The following is a 12163-nucleotide window of genomic DNA, read 5'->3' as shown; positions in this document are numbered from 1 at the left end:
AAGTATATTCTGTAATGTCAAATAAAGTAAGAGCTTCCCGTTGATGACATACTTAAGGAAACGATACCATCGTCGCTTTATGTTTACTTGCTTTCTTTCGTGCATCTATCTTTTTCGTAAGCTGACGTTTCGAGCGTTAGCCCTTCGTCATTCGCTCCGACGAAGGGCTAACGCTCGAAACGTCAGCTTTTGTAGTCGTTACGGTGGCCAATTTACCACTTCAACTTTGTTGATATACCCAAATTATTTCGTTACTCCCACCGACGCAGCCCCAAACAGTTTCTTTCGAAACTATCAACCTTTATCTTCCTCGTACGTCGGAGTGAAGACAGTTTAAAGAGGCATTTATCAGAGACTCTCAGATAGTAACACTAAAATCCAAATGTTGCTTTATATATCCCAAATGCACTACATCTCAAATGTGTCCAAATGACATATTGTAAAAGAAAGGAAAGACAACCAAGGAAAAACGCATTGTCCACAGAGGGCGAAGAAAAAACACTTACAATAAATTATCGATGAGGGTATGATTCATCTTTCACATCAGTCAGCCCTAGATCTTTTTTTTCATTTGAGAACTCCGAGCGAGCTGCACTTTCAATCTGTAGTGAGGTTCTGCTAAGACGGCTGAGGCACCGAGGAACGGAAACAGTATTAGAGAATTCATCTCTGGTTTAACGTTTCGCTGTTTGCAAAACAGCTTGGTGAAAACGGAGAGTGATTTTATAAGCCTTTGAAAGTAAGTTACAAAACTAAGAGTAATAGTAAAACTGTTTATTTTAGTAAATCTTTACAAACCTCTGCGCAGAAAGGTAAACAGTTTAGTTACTCAATTGTAATCCTTTCCATACAAACTATTGCAAACTGAAGCATACTTTCGTTTTGCGTCTTGCGTTTTGCGAATTGGCAGCACCATAAACCTGTAAATTTTACTATGTATACGTTAGAAGCTCTTTGTTAGTTCTTATCTTTCTCTATTTCTGAAAAGCGACGCTTGTTATTACTATTTGATTGTATCTGTTTCGATGTCCGATTCACCTTGAAGCAGTTTATCAGTTGGATTAAGGAAGGTGTTTCTATTTTTTTTCGGTCAGCGACAAACAAAAGGTATTTATTTGTCTATGGAGAGAAATACCTGGTGCTGCACTGGTCTTACTTTGAGTCTCCGATGAAGGTATAACTTTGCTCGAAAAACGGAACAAAATCTAAAAAATATGCTTATCACCATTGCAAAGGATTTTGCCTCCTGTTTCTTAACTGACAGACAGGAAAAGTGGCTTTTTTTTGTATCAGGTAGATGCACACAAATTATTTTAACAGGCGTCGACGTCCAAGTTCAAACAACCAATTTCTTCTTACTAAATGCGAGCTGATTTCTGTTTGAGAAATAATTTTATTTTATGGCTGTGTCTCACAAGGACTGGAAACTACCGAATTCACGAATATGATTGGCTGAAATCAATATAGAAAGTGGTCTAGATTTTCCCATCTAGACCGACATCTAGACCGGTCTAGAAAAATAAGGTACAAAGAATATAAAAAATTGGCATATAAGACACAGCCATATAATAAACATCTTATTAACCGAGCTAGGTCGGTCTGTATGGGAGAATCTTGACTTCGGTCGCTGGTACAGACCTCACTGCGTTTGGCGTGTACTGGCAACCTCGGTCAAGATTCTCCCATACAGATCTCCCGCTCGGTTAATAAGAACTAAGTAATAAATGTTTTCACAATTTTTTACAATTATCAGTTTAGAGAGAAATTCTTCCCATTCTGAGATGATAAACTTTTCCTGTTCTTATTTTCATCCAAGAATGCTGTTTAATGCTCTCAGCTATTATTCAATAACTTAATTTTGTTAAGGAAAATATTAATGTTCTCAATTCAGTTTTGCCTCTTGGTCCATAACTTCAGTTAAAGGAATTATTAAATTGGCTGTAGTTAATTTCAACAATGATCATAGGTGATATATTGACCTTGATACATGCTGGTATGCCTTAACTTTTTAAAAACAGTTATGGCACTGAGTGCTGAATACATTTGTCTTGTGGAAAAATTGGCAGAACTATGCATGGAACTTGTAAGGCTCAGAATGGAAGGTGAATGAAATGTTTATCGATTCCTTGTCAGAGAATTAAATAAATCTAAGAATTCTTTCCATAAAATGCTTCCACTGATCCTGTATCAAATCATAACTTTTCGAGGAAAAATTCTCGCTAGTCAAGCTGGGAACCTCTTTTCTGCACTAACGACTTTTTATAAATGCTTCCACTCTTGATTCAAATTATGACTTTTCAAGGGAAATTATTTCCTTGGAAAGATAGCGCCTCAGACCTCTACCTTTATATATATACATATATTAAATGAGATTGCTTTCTAATGTTCTCAGTTTTTGTCTTGTAAAGTGTCAACTTTTATAGGAAATTATCCTTGATTTAGTTTTGCCTCATTCTGTATGGTGATAAAAGGGAGTATTAAGTTGGCTGTGGTTCATTATGATGAAACCTTTTTTCTAAATGGTTGATGTCATCAATGATCATAGGAAATAAGTCAGAGAAGTGATGCTATAATTGTGCTATCACATGACCACAATACAATGTACAATGTTAGTTACCTTTGACCATTTATGTAAGGTAAGGCGCTGAATGCTAAGTACAGTTATCTTTCTGGTTACCTTTCCTTTCAGGTACTCTGGCTCCCCCTGAACTCTTTACTGATATTCTTCAACACGAACTAAAAGAACTACTCAAGGAACATACCAGACAAAGACAGAAAGGTGAGTAAAACATGCATAGAGGTCCTGTTGAACAGATCAAACTAAGCATGGTTAGTGATGTAAGGAAATGGTTGCTCTAGTTCAAGTCTTTTACAATTTAGGCTTGATTTTTTTTTTCGGTGAACCTCTTTCTTTCGGTTTGTTTTAAAGGACTCCTTAATTGTTTTGTATGGGTTGTTTTCTTCTTCCTCGGACACCTTATATAATCCATGGGATGAATTTCATGAACCGGTATGAGGCGAGTTAACATATAATGCGACCGGACATTTTGCTTATTACTCTTATATTCCTGGGCCCTGCATGCAACTTGCAAAACATCTGCGCCCATTACACGGTAACACATCGAATAATATGTATTTACACCATATTTAAGGTCACCCCTCTTCTGATATCATGCTATCGACCAAGAATGGTATAAAATGATCCAAACCATTTTGCTGTTTACTTCCTCTCTCAGGTAGTTCACTTCTCCTTGATTGTAAGTTTAGGGTAGAGCTGAGAGAGCTACGCGATAAACTGCAGAAAAAGAGGATGGAAGGTGAATATTAGATAATGCGAGATAATGCATATTTTCAGAGAAAATTATTTTTTGAATAACTGTTCTCAAACTCATTAATAATTCATCAAGTTACAAACCAATCACGATACGCCAATTTGGCCAGATGTGTGCGTTTAGAAATCCCGATGAAACACTGGACAGAGGCTTTTCCACTATACTTTGATGAAGTATCAAACCCCAGAGCTTGATAAAATGTCAAACCCCACTGATGCCAAAATCAGTCAATTTTTTCATCGTTCTTGGCTAATAATGCACGATTGAGAAGCAATTTCAAAAACTCGTGCTTCGTGTTTCATCGGGGTTTTAAAACACTCGGCAACAATAAAAGCACGAGGCCGTACTTTCATCAGTTTTCTCTTGTTTGGAAACCCCGATGAAAGACTCGCACTCGTTTTTGAGATATTACTAGAAATTCTTGCGAGCTCGTTGAACAAAGACTATTGTCATTAAGGTAATTTTGGCTTTATCAGCTGGGTTGATAATGCAAATTGCCACCGTTGAGAGTTTCAAAACTAACGTTTCGAGCATAAGTCCTTCGTCAGAGCGAATAGCGCAGGGCTAACACTTAAAACGTCAGCTTTGAAACTCTATACGGTAACCAATTTATATCAGCAACTCAGTTGATAAAAACAAAATTACCTTGTTACTTCCACCGATGCACTACCACAGTTTCTTTAGAAACTTACCCCCTTTTATTCTGTTGTCAATAAGGGTTTTTTTTACACCAATTCCCGGCAATTTCGCAATCTGATTGGCCAATATGAGTACAGACAACGCTGCTCGAGTCAACGTGCCACGTAATGTGTCACTCAACATGTCACGCACTGCAGGAATCGTTTTATTTGACGTCCACTTGTGGTTGACCGACAGTGGTTTACCGTGGTCTGTACTCTTATCGACAACGATATTTAGTGAACAATTTGTTAAATAGACAATGGAAAATTGCGGTCAATTTCTTAAATAGTGGACTGCAATAAAACTCTTCTAGTTCTTTGTCGAATTATCTTTTTCTGCGGAACTCTCCTGCTATCGTAATAACTAAAAACTGCTGTGCTTATTGGTGGCCTAAGATATCAGTTACATTTATCTTTTGGCCCCCAGCACTTAGATGAGGACTGTTCTCGCGGGTAGCAAATCTTGAGTGCGGAGATAACCTGCCATTGCACGAGAAAATAAAAACTGTAAAGACCTAAAAGACCAGGAAAACGTGAATTTTTTCTTAGTACGTGCTAAAAAAAAATAACTGTCTTCTTAGGATGAGCTCATCCTGGTCCTAAAAACTTTCAACTTTTGCTACTTCTGCAAAATTACAGGTACTGTGAGATGTTACGCGCAGTTTGCGTGGTGCGCGCGTGTTGTGCTTTAAATTTGCACGCGCGTAAAGTGTGCGGTACTGTAGTGAATTTGGTCCCATGCCTTGCATTTTGTTTATCGAACGTTGAGGAGCCTTGGTTTATGCTACCTCAGAATTATGATAAGCACACCGCGCAACTATGCAGAGGTTATAACTATACCATATAGCTGCTTTAACAGTAAATGTATTATTTATGCATTTTAGCAAACTGTAATACATGTAGAAGTGTCCGCAATTAGGTTAACCGTTATTAAAACGGAAAAAAAATGTAGCCGTTCGGCGTAAAACTTGACAAAATTCAACCGTTAGTCGTAAAAAGGGTTGACCAAAGAATTTTTTCTTTTAAACCTCTTAACAGAAAAAAATAAACTGTTAGCCGTATAATGGCCAAAATTTTAACCGTTAGCCGTATAATGACCAAAATTTTAACTATTAGCCATAAAAGCCATCACTCCATGGGGACCATCATTTAGCTCATGGATTAGAGAACTTTTTCCAAATAATGTCTATATCAGAAATGATCGACAAATGAAATGATGGTGGTATCTTTGAATAAAAAATGTAAATTTATTCACATTTACCCAGCTACTATGTATCCGACCATTAGATCAGGATTGGCGAAGTTTGATGTCAGTTTACCCGAGGAACTCCAGAGCTATGTCAGCTACTTATTAAATGAGTCAGATTAACTTGGCTTACGCAGGCGAGATATTTAACATGGCTAAAATAACTGACAGTTTGTATTGGTTTTCAAGCATATTTCCAGTTATCTATATTCTGTCGTAAGGTTACAGAGAAATGCTGGGTTTGTGTAGTTGTCAAGGGATTTTTTAACCTTGACTTGTGATTTTGTGTTGGGCTGAAATCATACGCGTGATTTCAAAACCGAACGAGCGCGCAGCGCGAGTTTGATTTGAAAACAGAGGTAAGATTTCAAACCAAAATTGCACGACACGAGGTTCAATTACCATTTATTACATCCATTTTGAAATCGCCTAAATACAGGACTTGGGCATTTCAAATATTTTATTGATGCAGTACTGAGCCAGTTTTTAAATAAAAAGCGGAACCGGAAACGCTTTTACGTCTTATTTTGCAAGCAAAACAGAAAGACCTTGGTGCCATGTGTCAAAAACTCGTAAACTAATGCGATTTAGAGCAAAAAATGGTGCGATTCGTAAATAAATCGCATCAATTAGAGCCAATCAGATTACAGGGACCACCAGTGATTTCAAAATGGATGTAATAAATACAATAATCCAATGATCTACGCTGTCTAATGCCCGTGCTTAAATAAAATAATTTGAATGACTATAGACAACCCCTCTATGAGGTCCGTGTGCGTTTGCGCGAGCAGGGGCATTAAAGCTGCACGGCCAAGGGTACGGCCCCGCGAGAAGAAAGAAGAAAGAGCAGTAATTGACTGAGTAAGATCAAGCCGGACGAACATGACCCTCCTAACTAACCCATAAGTACTTACAAAGCTGATGTTAAAGCCACTCGCTACGTGATTTTATGTCGTTTTGAGACAACAACAAAAAGTTAAAGGCGGTTTTTTTTTTTTTTTTTTTTTTTTGCGCAGTAATGTTTTCTAGTAAAATATTTATTATTCTTTTCTTTAATCTTTCAGAACTCCAATCGCCTAGTACCGTGGAGGAATTACGAGAAGCAATGAGGGAATACGAATTGAAAACATTCTTTATAATTCACATCAGAGACGGTGCGGGGGCAGGTGGTGCTGCTGTTTACGGATGAACTTCCTTCATATAGACTACTATAGGACTGGTGTGATGAAGTATGGAACAGGTACGAGGACGAAGAGATATTTAGTCCATCGTTATACAGTTCGACGTCATGCATGTTGAAAGTGTGGCCAACAGAGTACGACCCTGATTTGGTGACGTTGTGTAAAGCGATCACCGACAGGCACTTGAAAGTAACCAGATTGTTTCTTTCTGGGAGTCGAGTATCAGATGAAGGGTTGAAAAACTTGAGTACAGCTCTTACTCAAGGTGAACTTTACAGCTTGACACTGTGTCTAGCATTGGTTTACAAAGTCAAGGATTTAAACACCTGTGTGAAGCGCTGATAAGTAGTTACTGCAATTTAATCAGTTTAAGCGTCATTTCCCGTGGGTTAGGAGATGAAGGAGTGTTAGCAGTGTTAACTGTAAGTTAACCAGTTTGAACGTTAGTGAGAATCTCTTCGGAATTGAAGAAATAAAGCGCTAGTGTGACGTACTGATCAGCACCAACTGCACATTAACCAGCTTAAACGTTAGCTACAATTGGTTAAGGGATGAAGGAATGAATAATGCCCTTGTTTACTATTCTGACCAGCACGAACTGCACATTAACAAGGTTAAACGCCAGTTGCAATAGTGTAGAAGATAGAGTACTAATGAACTTGGTTAGAGCTTTAACTAAAGAGAGCTGTATATTAATTAGCGAGTTTAGTGCTGCGATACAATGAAATAGGTGATAAAGGAATAATGTGCTTGTGCACAGCCTTAGTGATCCCAACTGCAAACTAAGGAGCCTAGACCTCCGAGGAAATTGGAAGGTAATAACAGATGTGGGCAAACGGCGTTTGTTTGGAGCGATAACTGGCACTGACTGGGAAGTCAGAGGAGGCCTGGTACTTTCCCATTCCATTGAGTCAGAGGCATAGAGCTTGGATAGGGTTCTCCTGTTACTTATCGCCTGTCATGTAATAAATACATTTTTACAAAGGATAGAGTTATTTTTCAACGTGTGTACTCTTGATGAGATTAAGAACAGTTTGTTAGTTTATGTCACGTAATCGACTCTCCATCAGTTATCGATCAAACGGTGTGTTATTTAAAAAACCGCTTTCTGAGTGTCGCAGAGAAAACGTCGCCATCAAAATGTAATGACTGACTCGGTGTTTTAGAGAAACGTTTATTGAACTTTCACTGATCTTTTGTTCAGGTTAAGTTCAATTTCAGAAAATAGGTTATAAAGAGGCCTTTTTCTGGAAGTGTAGATGAAAGTCCGCATAACTTATCTGTAGGTTGCCAAGAATATTGAATTACATTTTTATAACGTAGTTGAATATCTTTAAGAACGTCTTCTGAAAGACAAAATTGAGTATTTTGCATGAACTATTGACGTACAAATAGGATCATAATATGTTTGCTAAATTTTAATAGCAGATGATATATTTTTAAAAGTCTTAAAAGTACTATTAAACAGCTTCATTGAAAATGTTCCGTTTCCTGTTAACCTTGTTAGTAAGTCTCTAGGGCAGATTTAGGTGTTTTAAAAACTATTGTATTCTCTTTCAAATTAGTTTAATTACAATTAACTTGGGAAATCGCTTAGGCAAAGCTTGTACTCAAATGAATAAAGGCTGATAGTTCTTAAAGAAACTGTTTGGGGCTGCGTCGGTGAGAGTAACGAAATAATTTGGATATATCAACAAAGTTGAAATGGTAAATTGGCCACCGTAACAATTACAAAAGCTGACGTTTCGAGCGTCAGCCCTTCATCGGAGCGAATAGAGGAATTGTGGATTGTGTGTGCTTTTAAAGGCACAAAATGGAGTTACGTTATTGGTGGGAATAATAATGACGTAGCTCCATTTTGTGCCTTTAAAAGCACACACAACCCACAATTCCTCCATTCGCTCCGACGAAGGGCTAACGCTCGAAACGTCAGCTTTTGTAATCGTTACGGTGGCCAATTTACCATTTCAACTTTGTTGATATATCCAAATTAGCTTGTACTCAAACCCTTTTGGTTTAGATTTCGTCCAGAATAAATAGAAGTAAAAAGCGCGAGAGGAGGGGGGTAGGGGGTTACTTGCTCCAATTTTTCCAGGTATGTGCCGCTGGCCTCTGTGAACCCTCCCCCTCTATAGTCAATTCTCTGACCAATAATAAACCCCATCTCAGTCACTTTTAGGGAAATGTAATTTTCGCGATCCCAACTTGGTCAACTTGGTAACTTCGATAACAACTTTCTAACCGCACATCTTCCCATTTTTCAATTGCTAATTTTTTTTCTTATTCCTAAAATCCCGAAAATGTGCAACGCTGTGTCGAGTAACAGAGCTCTAGATATATGCAAATGACAATGCGTGTCTTTAAGAGAAGCTTTCGTACCGCGATTGTAGAGTTTTGTCACTGGTGGCATTTATGCTACACTTATTCAATCAAATCTTTATCACCAGTGATGAAACTACTTTTTCGATCCCTTCTATCCTTTTGTTTTTCGTCCCACCTGAACCAACTTTGCTTCCGTTTTGTCGTCCATGAATTGAAATTTGTGTCGACGTCCGGTTTTCACGGGTTCAAGCTAATACTATCAAGATGAATTAATTGTTATACTCAAATTGTGGCTATCGTTCCACAGCTTGTTATATAGGGTGTTATTCCATTTGTATAACTGAATAACTAACTAGTTTTCAGCGAGGTAGCTGGGTGTTGCTGTCGGTAGGCTTTCAAGTCCGATAATAGACTGTTTACTCTTATAATCTGGATATATCAACAAAGTTAAAATGGTAAATTGGCCACCATAACGATTACAAAAGCTGACGTTTCGAGCGTTAGCCCTTCGTCGGAGCGAATAGCGTGTTTACTGTTATAGATCGCTAGTGCGTAGTTACGTATAAACTGAATTTCTGCAGACATAGCTAAAACTTAAATATTTCTTGATAATATTGTACTAAGTATATTTTAATTTGCTCACGTTGCTTTATTCTGACCAGGCATCCTAAGAACGATTATGAAAGAGATTTTGACTCGTACTGAATCGGTATATTAATCATTTCCTTAATCTACTACGCATGGCATCATTACAAGGAAAGGTTTTCGTTAATGCACAACTTACAATCGCTTATCAGTCCTTCCTTGCTTACTTTGAATTTCATCTCTCCTGTGGCACGTTGCAGTCCACGAAGTTTAATAAAGAAAATAACAATTTCCTTTGAAATGATTTGCTAATGAGTCCATGAACTAGCAGAGTCTGAAAACTCGGCTATGCAGGTAGCGTTTGTTGATCGAGTGTAATAAAAAACAAAAACAGAGAAATCAGGAAAAAAATCCCAAAAAGCCAGTGAGAACCGACGTCACTGTCGGTGAAAAGCTCCCGTCGAATTTATTGAGCCACGCTGAGATTTCAAACTTTATGATTACTTTTCCGTTTGTCCCGATCGAGAAAGACCTTTGCGATGTTGGGGACTCTGCATTAGGGCGGTAAATATTATTTTTAAGTGTTGATATGTTCCAAAAGTATTGTTCAACAGAAGATATTGTTTTGAAGTCATAAAATTTTCAGAATTTTCAACACAAAGCTATGCAATTTCCGGTCGTAAATTTTAGTAAACAACACTTCAAGGAGGGTAAATCCCACCGGACGGAAAATTTGTTAGTCTTTCGCTTCGCCTTTTTTTCGAACGGTTGATATCATTTTTAGGTGTTGATATTTCCTGATCTGTAAAATTAGAGAACAGCTTTTTAAAGTGCAAATCTTTCGCTTTAATTTTGACCGACTTTTTCGGCAAGATTTTGTTAGTGGGCGCAGCAGAATATACAGAAAGATTTACAAATTTACTTTCAAAATAAAAGAAAAAAAATTAAAATAAGATTTACATCGCGAAAAAAAAAAAGCAGAAGGACACACACACTTGACAACAACGTCTTGTTTACCCATCGATATTTTAATCAGTAAAAGGCACATTCCACATAATGATATAGTTCGGCTAAACTTAAGGTTACCATACACCTTCAGGGGTGTCTCGCGTGCAAGCGATGTAGCGCGTCCGGTTTAAATTGTATAAAGGCTGATAGTTTCTAAAGAAACTGTTTCGGGCTGCGTCGGTGGGGGTAACGAAATCATCATCATCATCATCATCATCATCATCATCATGTTTATTTGTTCAAGCAGGTTGAATTTATTGGCAACTGTATAAGCTGATGTGGACCTGCTGTTTTCCCACCCAACCCACCCCAGGGGAGGACATCCAGTACACAGTAATCTCGTGCGTGGGAAATTAACGTCTCTTACCCCTTACCCTTTAAGAGACGGGACCTCCGGCTTTACGTCCTATCCGAGAAGACGAAACAATGTGAGTGAAGTGTCTTGCTTAAGGACTCAACGTTAAGCCCCAGCCAGGACTTGAACCCGGGCCGTTTAACCCGGAGTCCAGCGCACTGACCACTGGACTACTCATAATACAAATAATATGAATATATCAACAAAGTTGAAATGGTAAATTGGCCACCGTTACGATTATAAAAGCTGACGTTTCGAGCGTCGAGGGGCTAACGCTCGAAACGTCAGCTTTTATAATCGTAACGGTGGCCAATTTACCATTTTAACTTTGTTGACATATTAAGACAGTTTAAATTGTAGATATCTAAACCCCTATATCAAATTAAAGCTTATAATACTGGCTATCAGACTATACCAAAAATTTTGAAAAAAAATGAATTGTCGAATTTTTCATGACTTCTAAATGCAGCGCCCGAATCACCTTTTAAGATTGCTCTCAGATTTTGACAGTAGCTAGTTTTACATATAAACAACAAAAAGTTGTCTCCGAATTTTTTATCTCTAGATATTTTTTTTCAAGAGCGATTTTCGTATCATCACTCCACATTTTTTTAATCATATTTCAAAAATGTTCTGTAACTTTTTACTGAAATTGAATATGGCAAATCGCACACACGTTTTTTTTAGCGCTTTGGCCCCAGAAACGGAGGAACACATTATAAAAGCGAAAAACAAAATTCGCTTTAACATGTAACGTTCAAAAGGTGATTACATTTAGAAGTCGTGAAAAATTCGACAATTCGTTTGTTTAAAAATTTTTGGTATAGTCTGATAGCCAGTCCTATAAGCTTTAATTTGATATAGGGGTTTAGATATCTACAGTTTAAACCGGACGCCCTACATCGCTTGCACGCGAGACACCCCTGAAGGTGCGCGGTAAGCTAAACGAGTCATGGTAAGTGTTTGCATTTGACGACCAATTTTTTAAACAATAAGCCTACACAGCTTGCACAGGTGTAGAGTATCTACCATGGAGCAAACTGAGTTCTTTCCTCAGGCACGCAAAAATTACGCCAATAAACAAAGTGAGCATGTTCACTTGGCATCCAAGTCAATAAGCGTTAACAAGTCTCGTAAAGTGATCACGAAATATGCTCTCATTTAAAATGCTATGCTTGAACAGCTTCTACAGGTGTGGTGCATTCCCTTAAGCAAGCAACATTTCTACATCTTTGAAGTCAAAATAGAGCATACTAGTGTTAAAATAATTTTAGCCCGTGTACAAAATCTCGTACCCGGCTATTTCTCTCTCACAAGACGTGCTTCTAAAGATTTGGTTCATGCTTAGCGTTATAGATGCACGCAGGAAGTTTGGAGAGCATGAGAGAAGAATAAGCGTTGCTGAAGGCGCAGCCGAAAGCAAATGAGTTGCTCTCAGTTGCACCTCGAGCAAC

At 38.0% G+C, this 12163-nt stretch overlaps 1 pseudogene; it reads left to right on the top strand.

Annotated features, from left to right (window-relative positions):
• The first annotated feature begins 5281 nt into the window (after positions 1–5281).
• LOC148721621 (uncharacterized) lies at positions 5282–7408 on the top strand (annotated as a pseudogene).
• Positions 7409–12163: the final 4755 nt, after the last annotated feature.

Source organism: Stylophora pistillata, chromosome 10 (genome assembly GCF_964205215.1).
Source record: "Stylophora pistillata chromosome 10, jaStyPist1.2, whole genome shotgun sequence".
Classification (NCBI taxonomy): Eukaryota; Metazoa; Cnidaria; class Anthozoa; order Scleractinia; family Pocilloporidae; genus Stylophora; species Stylophora pistillata.
Note: the sequence above shows the minus strand (reverse complement) of the source record. Positions and strands in the feature narration are given on the sequence as shown.